The sequence below is a fragment of the Onychomys torridus genome, chromosome 1, assembly GCF_903995425.1.
Source record: "Onychomys torridus chromosome 1, mOncTor1.1, whole genome shotgun sequence".
Lineage (NCBI taxonomy): Eukaryota > Metazoa > Chordata > Mammalia > Rodentia > Cricetidae > Onychomys > Onychomys torridus.
This window is the reverse complement of record NC_050443.1, coordinates 64,606,463-64,619,042: the sequence shown is the minus strand read 5'-3', so window position 1 is coordinate 64,619,042 and position 12,580 is coordinate 64,606,463. Positions and strand designations below refer to the sequence as shown.

Below are 12,580 nucleotides of genomic sequence, written 5' to 3'. Positions count from 1 at the left end.
AACTGGAGTTACAGGCAGTTATGAGCTATCTGATGTGGCTGCTGGGAACCAAACTGTAGAACAATACATGCTTTTAGTGATGAACCATCTCTCCCATGTTCCTTTTAGTTTTTATAAACCTACTCAGTCCGCTTAGTACTGCCAGGATGTACATGGGTATAGGGCCATCTACTGGAGCAGGGGTAGTCTCTCGGGTTACATACACTGAATGAATGAAGGAATGAATGAATGCTTTGTTTTATGTTCTATAAAAATTGGCTTGGGGATTTAGCTCAGTGGTAGAGCGCTGCTTGCCTAGCAAGCACAAGGTCCTGGGTTTGATCCTCAGCTCAAAAAAAAAAAAAAAAATTGATAAAAGCAACTTAAGGAGAGTTCATTTTGACTGACAGTTCAAGGGTACATTTATGATGTCAGGAGTGTGGAGCATTTGTCACATTGTATCTGTAGGCAGGAAGCAGAGAGCCTTGTGAGCTGTGCTCTGTTTGCTTTTTCTTTTTTATGTAGTCAGTCCGTCCGAGCTCATGCAGTGGCTCTACCCACCTTCAGGTGGGTCTTCCTTCCACTGAAAACACCCACATAATAGATACACTGAGAGGTAGACGTCCATGTGATTCTAAATGCAGTCAAGGTGACAGTGAAGATTAGTCATCACAGACACCATCTCTGACTTGTTTATTTTCCCTCCTGTTTTCCCCTTGGTAGCCATTTTTACCTACTTTGATGCCGTGCAGCATCTACCTTTATTTCTCTCAATTCTCTTCAAAGCAGTGTGAGATATGTAAGAGAAATGGTAGTATGTTGTGAGCAGCACTTGTTAAGGCTTCTTCTAATTGTTAAGTTGGGATAATTCCCTGTTGCCTAATCATCAAACTTCAAACTCCTCCTTGGCATAGATAATAAACTTTTCACAGCGTTTCCTTATTCTGTTTCAAAGGTGATTTCCACCATCTGAAGCATATAACTAACATTACTTCACCATTCCAAGCACACAGAATTCTTTCCCAGGTAGAATTGAGTCACATTTGTTATCCATGGACACACATGAGCATCTACGAGTGGAAACTGAGACAGCAGTGGGGTCACCAGGCAGTATAGCCTGTGGAACCACTAGTCATTTATGAATGCCATTATGTGGAGTGTGACTGTGCTTGTTTTCATCCTTCTGCAGTGGTGGATACTCACTATAAGCAATTAGAAAGTCTGTGCTAGCAAAATAATCGGTACACCATTTTATGAACCATTGCCTGACATGTCTGACTAAGGAAGTGGCATCATCTCAGGTAGAAGTCAGGCATTTTCAACTAATTCCTCACAAGTGATCTATTATGTGGCAAGCAGGCCTTTTATGCAGTATCTTTGCAGAACCTTGGGATTTGGACAAATGAATCTTGGATTAGTAAGTGCACCCTTCCCTCTCGTTATGTACTCAGATGTTGACTTAAAAGTCTCTCAAAGCTGATGCGAGTTTTGCACTACTTTATGTTGTGGTGTGGTTTTCATATTCATCATCTGATGGGCTCTTCCTGAGAATCCCATGAGGTAGAAAAGTCAGGTATCACACCTACCTCCATGTGAGGGGCCTAGGTTCAGCAGCAGACAGTGCCATAATCAAAGCTGGCATTAAAATTAAGCCAGTCTGTTCTTTTCACTGTGTTGCCCTGCATATAAAGTTGTCCCTGCATATATAATTTTTCTGTAGTAAATTGTAGTCAGGCCTCTTGTCAGGGTATTTGTTAGCCCTTACTTCAAGTGACTGCATCTTCACTGAAAGAAAAATCAGCCTCTGGCATGCCATGCACTTAGTTATTTGCTTGTTTCTAAATTTTTTTGGGTACTTGTTAGCACTTTGTGGGTTTTGTTGTTTTGATTTTGAAGGTCGATGTTGTGTCTCTTTAGGTACATGAAAATCAGACACTGATAGCTGTGCCCTTGTTGATTGATCCCATGCTAGCCAGTGATCTACCACAGAGTCACACTCTCTTATTTCTACATTGATCCTTGCAAGCAGAAGCTATGGCTTAAAACTTCTATTATAATAACCAGAAGAACAGTAGGCAGCACAGGTCAGCATATTATCCTTGAATAAAGCTGTAACAAAACAAACAAACAAACAAAAAAACTGATTTGCTGTCAAGAAGTCTTGCTATGTCTTTTCTAATAACATTTTTAACCAAACAAGTTTTTGAAAGCATTCATATATTCATCAGGCTTTACTTCAGTACCTGCTAGATACACTGAGCCTGGGACAGGAATTGGCAGACCCTGGCCCACTAACCAAATACTTCTCAGTCACCTTTTATTGTAAACACACTCATTAACATTTGAGTGTGGCTTCTTTTCATTACCAAGGTAGAACAGAAAAGATGCAATAGAGACTGTATGGCCCACAAAGCCCCATATTTATTATTAGTGCTTAGAGGAAACGTTTGCCAACATCAGTCTAGTGTACTTGCAAATAGAACTCTAGGGGGAAAGTGCTTTGTGTATTGAATTTGATTTTTCCCTTTTCTGTCCCATTCTTTCCCTCTGTCCTCACAGATAGGTTATTTGTCCATCATTTATCTGTCAGTGATCCTGAAAGGCACTGCTGCTGATTATACATAGGCATCTGTAGCTGTAACAGTCTACCTCTGGGTTTGTAGTGTCTGTTTTCCCAACAGGCATGTTCTCTGAAAAGGGAGCCATGAAACTTAACTCTGTCCAAAGGTGACTTCTGTCAGTGTCATATGGACAGGAAACTATCATGAGGAAGGGTTTATTCCTGGGTGCCAGTACTCCAGAACTCTTATAAAAGAGGATCAAAGAGAAATAAACTAAAGCAGAATCTGCACCAAGATTTAATAAAGTCAACAAATTTTATTGTTTCATTAGGAACTGCTGTTTGAGGATGGAGTGTAGATGAACTTCTAAACAGTCTTATTAAATAAGAAAAACAGAGCCAAATACAGAGGTAACAGCCAAAGAGATCAGAGCAACAGCCACAACTAGCTTTAGCTTACCATCAGCAGTAGCTTTCCCAGAGAGAGCTTCTTCCTGTCTGACTTGTGTTTTTATTGCCTTCCTATTCTGCCTTCTCATTGGCTCTTAAGCCGAGCCACATGACTTCCTCATCACTGCCTGTCTGTACAGACCTCCGGGTCTTCTATGGTTGGTACTGGGATTAGAAGCTCTGTCCACACTTGACTGTATCCTTGACCACACTGAGACTACCTGCCTTGTTATCGGATTAAGGGTGTGGGCTACCACACCTCCTGACATTTGTTCCTGGCTCGCTGTGACCTCTGCTCTCCAGGCAAACTTTATTTATTAACATACAAATAAAATCATGGTTCAGCACAATTCAAATATCACCACAATGGAGAGATAGTTGAATGGTTAAGAGCGCTTGCTGCTCTTGCAAAAGACTTAGATTCAGTTTCTAGCACCCACACAGTGGTTAGTCTAGTCACATGGTGACGAGATACCATGACCAAGGCAACTTTTATAAAAGAAAGCATTTAAGTAGGGACTTGCTTACAGTTTCTGAGGTTTAGTGCATTAACATGATGGTGGGGAGCATGGAAGCATAGTGGCACCCATTGTGCTAGAGCAGTAGCTGATCCAAAGGCCAAGAAAGAGAGTCAGAGACAAACAGACTGGGCCTGGCATGGGCTTTTTAAGCCCCAAAGCCCATCCCCAATGACACACTTCTCCCAACAAGGCCACACCTCTTAATCCTCCTAATTCTTTCAAATAGTGCCACTCCCTGGTGACCAAGCATTCAGATATGAACCTATGGGGCCATTCTCACTCACACCACCACAGTGACTCACAGCCATCCTGAACTCTAGTTACAGGAGATCCAACACCTCTTCTGCTCACTACTAGCACTAAGCATGCAAGTGTGGTATACAGACATACTTGAAGTATGTCTTATATACATATATACCCTTATATACATAAAGCAAGTATCTTTAGAAAAAGAACAGCACACTTGTGAGACTGCAACATAAAACATAATTACATCATTTCTCCTTTCCCTTTCCTTCCTCTAAATTAAACCCTCTCATATTACTCCCCACCTTGCTTTTTCAAATTTATGGCTTCTTCGTTACATGCACATGCGCATGCACGTGCACATGCAACACTCGTAGACGTTCATTCCTAAATAAAACCTCCTTGGTGTGTATGATATTACTTGTGTGTATGGTTTCCGAGCTGGCATATAGTATCCAATAACCAGTTGGTGTGTTTTTTCTTGGGGAAGACTCTTTGTCTTGCTCTCACCATTTCTTAGTTGCCTGTAGTTCTTTGTGTAGGGTTGAGGCATTGTGGGCTATCCTCCATCCACTTTGGCATGTCCATTGGTGTCATCCTTATTCAACTCACGTCTGGGCAGTCATGTTGGTGAGACTTCATGGGTATAGCTTTTGACATTATTTGACAAAGTCTCTGATCTTCTAATTCAGTGGTTCTCAACCTTCCTAATGCTGCAACCCTTTAGTATAGTTCCTCATGTTGTGGTGACCCTCCCAGCCATAAAATTATCTCATTGCTATTTCATAACTATAATTGCTATTTCATAACTATAATTCTGCTGTTACGAATTGTAATGTAAATATCTGATGTGCAACCCCCCACCCACCCAAGGTTGAGAACTGCTGCTCTAGAGTCTTTCTGCTCGGTCTTCTGCAATGTTCCTTGAGCTTTAGGTGCAGGAATGTATTGTAGATATACCCACTGGGACTCCATGACTTTGCATTTTGATTGATTATAGTTTTCTGTAATGGTTTCCATCTGAGCAACATGCCAAACAGCTAAGCCATCTCTCTAGACCAACTTTTAAGAAGAGATAAAGACCTTCTCAGGGGCTTGGGGTATATCGAAGTTGGTAGTGATTGCCCAGTATGTATGAAGCCCAGGGTTCCACCTCCAGCAACAGTTTTAGAGTAGTAGCACATGCCTGAAATCCTAGCACTTGGGAGGTGGAGGGTAGCAAGATTAAAATTTAGCTAAATAGCTAATGGGCCTACCTGGACTATATGAGAGCCTTAAAAACATAAAATGAATAATTTTTTAAAAGAACTGCTGGGTTTTTTTTTCATGTTAAGAGTATAGGGATAAAGTGTTTTATAACTTCTGGCACAGGTCAGTATCACCACTAAGGTGTCAGCTGTTTTATCCTCTCTTTTATACTGCCAATGTAGTTGCCAATGAATTGAAAAAGACAAGCTCTTTGTTGTTTTATTTTTTGAGACAAGGTCCCACTGTGTAGCCTGGCTGTCCTGGAATTGGCTGTCTGATCTTCTTGTCTTGGTCCTCCTAATACTGTCACTTTGTCTGTGTGCTACCACACTTGGTGTTTCTTTGAAATGGGGTTTCCTCTGTATTGTGTAGGCTGCCTTTGAATTTGAGTGAAAGTGATCTCATTGCTTCAGTTTCCAGTACCTAGAGGTACAGGTACATGATACCACATAGGGATATAAATTGTTGTAGATGTTATTATCATTTCGACCTCCTTAAACTCAGAAAAGGTCTCAGGGATTCCAGGTAGGCTTTGCATGCTTGGTTTAGAAGGTAGACTGTAGCCAGTAGCCAGACTGATTAGGATGAATCCTAAAGTATCTATGGCTATGATAAAAGTCAGTTACATAAAAAGCATTGTACAAGATTTTGAGAGGTTTAGAGAAAGGTGTTACTGAACTGAACTGAAGAACTTAAGCAAGACAGTCATTCACAAAGGCTATAAGTAAGTTGGAGATTTACTTAAAAGGGTGTGGGAGATGAAGGAGGTGAAGATATTTCCTTAAAGGAATGTGGAAGGAGATGAAGCCACTCTTTGCTATCGGGCTGCTTGGAAGTGGTAGCTGGGATGGCTTAGAAACTTTAAGGTCAAATAGGAAGAAATGAGAGTGCTTATAGATATGGATCGTGTGTATTACAGATCATATTTTATATTTGGGGTTAGGTGTGTGTGTGTTTTGTTTTGAGAAACATGGAAGTTCATAAATGAAGCAGCCCCTGGGGAGCTCTGAATGGATTTCTCGCCTTTTGTATAAGTCAGGATATTGAGTGACTTTATGTAAGTACTGACTTACTTTTGAAAAAAAGTGGTACAAAATCAAGATCAGAAAGACAGATTTGAGGGACTTTAGGAGTTTATATTGTAACAGTAATTCATAGTTTAATTGGTATCTTTATTTAACTTGCTATATTATGTGTGCACACACATACACACCCAACTTCTTTTGAAAGGTTCCAAATTCTGGTCAGGGGCTGGCAGGATGATTCAGTGGTTCAAAAGCCTCAGATTTGGTTCCTAGCACCCATGTGGCAGCTCACAGCCTTCTGTAATCCTAGTTCCAGGAGATCCAGTGCCGTCTTTTGGCCTTTGCAAGCCCCAGACACACATGTAGTACATATACATATATTCAGGCAAACACGTACACGCACACAGACACACAAAATGTTTATTTATTTTTTTTAACTACTAGATGAAGGGCCCAAAGAGTATATAGCCTCTGATAAGTTGACCTGCTCAGTGGAAGGCCACACATCCCAGAATATTTGGCCTTGATGGGGTTGAGGGACTGACACAAAGGTGAGTAGGGTGAACATCAGAAGATGGGGAAGGAGGGTGGATATGTTCAAAACACTGTACAAAATTCTCAAAGAACTAATAAAAATATATTTTAATCTGAAAAAGAAGAAGACTGATGTACCAAGTGGGCAGACACAGGCCACCCTGGAGGCCTGCCTAGCTCAGCTTCAGGTTTGAGAAAATGAACTCACTTTGTGAGGTCTTATTTTTTTGAAAACCTGAAACTTTCATGTGAAATTTCCCAATTTTTGAAGACTAACAGCTAGGTAATTTTAATATGTGCTAGCCAACCAAACATGGCTGTGTAAGATTAAGTTGGCATTTTACATCTTCTCTGAGTGACTCTGTAAACTATTTCTATCTTGTTTCTTTTAGATCAAGGCAGAAAGACAATGTTGGGGGTGGGGGCGGGTACATGCATCTTATAACTGCTTTAAGCTGTAGTCATCTGTTCTGAATAACATTTCCATATTACTTTCAACAACAGTGAGATGTGGTTAGTCAACAAATATTTTGTAAGATTCACGTGGGCATAAAAGGGATTTGAAGACTTCGTGTAGATGGAAAGTGAGTTACTGGGTTGCCTGCCCTATGGTTAAGACTTAAGCATCCTAAAGAGTGCCACAAGCAGCTTTCTGAGGAATTCGAGAGAGACTGACTTCCTGAAATAGATAGGACTGTTTGGGCAGAGTGCCACAGCAGAGCGCATCTACAGAGCAAGGGCAGCAATGAGCAGTCTGCATGGAGCAAGAGGTGCTCTTGCTCCACTTTCAGGCAGAGCAAAGGTGGGCAATGGTTGAGCGTTAGCTGTATGGTGGGCACTATATGCATGATTTAATCTGTTGGATAGGTAATGTACGTATTCTTAAAGTATCACCCCTAGGATATGTTAGTGACTTGTCCAGGTTCTTCCAAACAAGAAAATGGCAAAGTTGGGGAACTGCCCTGTTGCTGACTATCTCCAAGGCTGTTCTCTTTTCACTCAGTATACTTTGCGTGGGAAGTAGGCTGCCAACTAGGTACATTTCGTAGAACATGAATGCTTGGTTGAGTACTTTTCAAGGGCAGTTACTATACAGTAACTCAGACTAACTAGGTGTTCAAGGAGCACTGAAGTCAGTGGAACTGGAGGCAGGGTAGTAAAACATAAAAATTAAAAGTAGTGCAGCTATTGTGCACATGGAACTCAGTCTCAAGGCTTCTAAAAACACCCCTCACCCCTGCTCCCCAGTGTGAAGGGAAGAGAATGGCCATTGGGATGGGAAGTAAAAGAGCACGAGATACTCCAGATGAAATCACTAGAACTGGTAACTTGGCTATAGAAAATGAAACAAAGGCGTGACCTTATAATTGCTTCTCTTGCCTACAGTCATTGCTGATGTTTGTAGGCATTTTAATGGTAATGAATTTTTTTGCATTCTCAGATTATATAATCTTGAACTTTTATATCGACTTTGTTAGGGAAAAGACATAAAAGAAACAATTGATTTTTTTTTTTTTTTGAGTACAGTTGGTTTCAGCTAGTTAAAGTTGCATATTATCTTAAGCCTGAACAATTGCATAAATTTTAAGCTAGTCTTTAAGTGCAAATAATAAAAATTCATGAATGTTTCAAAACAGACTGCCATTCTTCTCTTTTTTTTTTAATATAAAAAGGCTGATTTGTGTGTTTACCAAATGTGTGATTTGAGGCCAGTTATTAAGTTTTTTGAGTATTATTTTCCTCATTGTTAAACTGGGTCTCATAGCACCATCTTGGAGAGTTGTTTAGAAATAAATGGCGTAAGGATAAAACAATAGTCCCACAGTAAATTTTGTGGGAGTGATAGGTTGTGTTTGACTGTGAAGAGTGAGTTCAACACTTTGAATTCAATGCATGAGCTGTTTTGTTACTACACTGTGCTAGGCAGTGCTGGAGCCTATGCCTGGCATTTCCACTTCCTTGGATTTGTAGCTCTGGAGCCCCACAGTGCAGCATGAAGAATTGATCTGCCTTCTTCTCTGCCTTCTTCTTTTCCCTTACTTGTTCTGCTTCCTGATCGTTTCAATGCCAGATTGATGTCCTGCAAGTTGTTCACCTACCAAAAAAAAGCGCAGTGGTGGGGGCGGGGTTTCCCATGGCACCCATACCTTTGAATAAATTGTCACCTTTTGTGATTTTTTTTTTTTGTGTGTGTATGTGATCATCTTGAATCCTTACAGAAGGTACTTTTTCAGTGTTTTGAAAATGAATAAATAAGATTGAATGTGTAATCAATCCCTTGTGTCACTTGAATTCTGAAAAATTACTGTCAGTTTCCTCCTGTGCAGGACAGTTTGGCTTAGGAAATACCTAGAGTTAGATGATACTGAATTTTAAAGTTAGTTTTGAAGTTAAACGTGGTAGCAAAGCTTGATGGTCATATTTTGCTTTTATTTATGTTTGTTTACCTGAGTGTTCATAGAAATACATCCCTCTCTGGGGGCTTTGTGATTTTCAGTTATACTGAAATGCTTATCTGTGTTGGGGGGGGGGGAAGCTTTTTTTATCTTATCTTACTTTAATCTGTTGCTTAGTATCATGGTATAGTAACATATGAACCTGTGTTTCTATGTTGTCTTTTCCCTATTACCTATCCCAAGGAGCCTTGTTAGGTATCCCTGATACCCCATGTAGTCTCCACTTATATAAAATTTTAAGTCCAGAGATAATGCTGTGTATCTGTGGTTTGTTTGTTTGTTTGTTTGTTTGAGCTGAGGATCGAACCCAGGGCCTTGTGCTTGCCAGGCAAGTGCTCTACCACTGAGCTAAATCCCCAACCCGTGTATCTGTTTTTTTTGTGCAGAAAGATTAAGTCAGTTTTGTTCCTCTTTTCCCAAAAGAATCTGTTTTAGCCCTCTTGAAGTGTGGTGGCCTTTGTTGAGAAATGTACATTTTGTAGCAATAAATTCTCATTATTGGTTCCAGAATCTTATGCTTTCTAAAATTAATGAGTACCATGAAAAGCTTTTCTCATGAATATTATATTTTGTGCTATTTATCATATGACAAGTAAAACTTAGGGGAAATTTTGATACTAACTCATTTAAAATGTTTTAATGGAAATTGCATCTGCCCCCCCCCTCCACACACATATTTTTTTTAGTGATAAGAAGCTTAATAAAACAAGGTTCTCGTGGTTGCTTAGGATTTAACGTATATATCGCTGTAAAGAAAAGCTGGGTTCTTTTTTGTTTTTGTTGTTTGTTTGTTTTTGGGACAGGGTTTCTCTGTGTAATTTTGGTGCCTGTCCTGACCATGCTGGCCTCGAACTCACAGAGATCTGCCTGCCTCTGCCTCCTGAGTGCTGGGATTAAAGCTGTGCACCACCACCGCCCAAAGCTGGGTTCTTGTAGTTGAAAAAAGAATGTCTTAATAAGCTTTCTTGATGGTAAAAGGTGGTGTTCTTTAATATTACGTCAGAGTTTCTTCAGGGATGGTTGCAGCTTAGACCCTGACACCATATAAAACCTCTTTGTCTTCTGTTGGCCTCTATTTCAGTTTGAATGGATCTTTTGTTCATGAGTGGTTTTGTACTTTCATACATTGAATACTTAGTTCACTGGTTTAAAGAGGTCTTTAAAGGTTGGTTCAGTATCATTTAATCACATTTTATTAATAACATCACTAATTTCAGTAAAACACTCAAAATATTGGAGACTTGTTAAGCCCTTTTCTGTCTGAATGCTTGAATGTTATCTTTGGTATTGACTAATTTTTGTTGGTTGGTTTAAGTGACAGGTGCACTTCCTTCATTTTTAAGAAAATGTCTACCATATAATCAAGTCTGAATATCCAGTTTATCAGTCATTCTTTCAAATAAAATTGTTCATTAAAAGGATAATTCAATCACCTCATAATTCAGATAGTTGCACAACCATTTATATTTCTCCAGAATGTAGAAATGCTTCATAGGTGACCACCACCCAGTTGGTCACACAAAATATTAAAAAGATGTGGTGACACATGCCTATGACTTCAGAAAACCCAGTCTCAAAGAAAATAAGATATGTGTGCTTGGACAAAATTTAATGAATAAATTGCTTTTTGCGTGGGTGTAGCATGATTATGTCTGCTAGTGCAGTTTGTTCCACTTCCTGTTTGACTCATTGAAAGGCTTTGGATGTTTCTACACCACTGCTTTTGCACCACTAAGGATCATTGACATTATGTTTTGTTGGTTTCTTTCTTTTGTTTTGTTTTTTAAAGACAGATAACTTGTTAATGTTGTTCTGAGGATAGTGTTGGTCTCCATAGGGGCTCATGGACCATACTTTTAAAACTACTAGCTTCAAACCTGGACTTTGGTATAGCTAGGTTACTGGGATGAATCCCAAGTCCATTACTTAATTAGCTTTATAATGAGTAGTCATCCTGATAACAGAACTGAGCAGACATGGAAAAGAGCACAGGGCTAGGGCAGTGGTTCAGTGGATAAAGTGTTTGATTCATAAACATAAGGATCAGAGTTCTGATCCCCCACAGTCACATAAAAAGCCAAGCACTGTAACATACTTCTGTAATTCCAGCACTGAGAAGGTGGAGACAGAAGGATCCTTGGCACTGGGCAGACAGACAGACAATCTAGCTGTATTAGTGAACTCCAGGTTCAATGAGACAACCGTTTCTAAGTGCAAGGTAGAAAGTGACTGAGGAAGACACCCAGTTTTAGTTTTAACCTTTGGCCTCAGCACAGATGTGCACACAAAATGAGTGAGCCCCTGCACACATACATTAACAGAAACACAAAAAGAGAATGCGATAGACTAGTGTCCCTCAGGAACATATTGCCATCAAACTTTCATTTATGTTAGCTTCTCTATATTATAATTGTCTTTTAATTTGACATATGATTCTACAGAGCTGCAGGAGAGAGATGACTGATATATCACATGCTTCACACATACACTCTGTCAAAGATGAGATTCTAGAAGAACTTGTCATGGAAAGAAGCTTGTCAGAACTTCAGATTGTATTCCTAGCTAAAGGTCTAAATACTAACCTTAACAGTCTGAGACGTTTTCTGTTGTTTGGGGTTTTTGTTTTTCTGTTTTTAGGCTAAGTTGCTCTAGTTAGCCCAGGCTGGCCTAGAACTCTATGTAGTTCAGATTGGTGACTAGGGATCCTCTTGACTCAACCTTCAAGTGCTATAATTACAGGTATGCATTACCATACACAGCTAGGACATGTCTTTTTTATTTCATTTGTTTGTTTATTTTGAGACAGGGTCTCACAGTGTAACACTGGCTGACCTAGAACTTGCTATATAGACCAGGCTGGACTGGATCTCACAAAGATGTGCCTCCTCTGCCTCCAAGTGATAGGATTAAAGGAGTACTCCAGCCTGTGGGCTGGTACAGTACTTTTAATATACTAAGATATATACTGTATATATACTGTAGATACTAAGCCTACAGCTTTCTTTTGTTGTCCAGACAAAGGGCCTTATGGTTCTTGGTTCTTAAATTAGGCACATCTGCACCCTCAATAATCTTCAAACTATTCAGATGGAGAAAACTCTGGTTCCTGTGAACAGTGAATGTTTCCTTAGGTGTTTACCAAATCAAAGCAATCTCAGTGACAAATTTCTATTTTGTGTATCTTATTTTTTCTTGGTCTGTAATATCCCCTTTAGAAGGGGTTCTTTTTTATAAGCCTACTATTACTGTTTGCTCTCATGGGTTGTTTGTGCCAAATAACTAGTTGCTTTCTGGGAGAAAGAGCATGTGAAGTTCTTCCATCTGCTGTGATTGACCCTCCTGTGGTTCCCAAAGAGTTCTGAGTCCCAGCATACTGTAACTAATGTCTCTGTCCCCATTAGATTTTAATTTCACTCTTTAAAATTATAAATGCTTTAAAAAGTAAAAGTTTTCTCTAATTAGACAAGTAGTATCTTCATTTGAAAAAAAATTTAAGTCTACTAAAAAGGAACATATCAGAAAAAATTTAGCATTGCCATTCTTGAATATGTTTTCTATTGC

General features: G+C 39.6%; 1 protein-coding gene and 1 non-coding gene across 5 annotated transcripts in view; one reads left to right on the top strand and one right to left on the bottom strand.

Moving 5' to 3' along the window:
* The window catches only part of Zfand6 (zinc finger AN1-type containing 6), a 73,650-nt gene that overhangs the window by 45,868 nt on the left and 15,202 nt on the right, over window positions 1-12,580 (top strand). The window lies entirely within an intron of this gene.
* On the bottom strand, window positions 9,306-9,380 carry Trnaa-ggc. The gene has a single exon. It is a non-coding gene; the product is annotated as a tRNA-Ala (tRNA).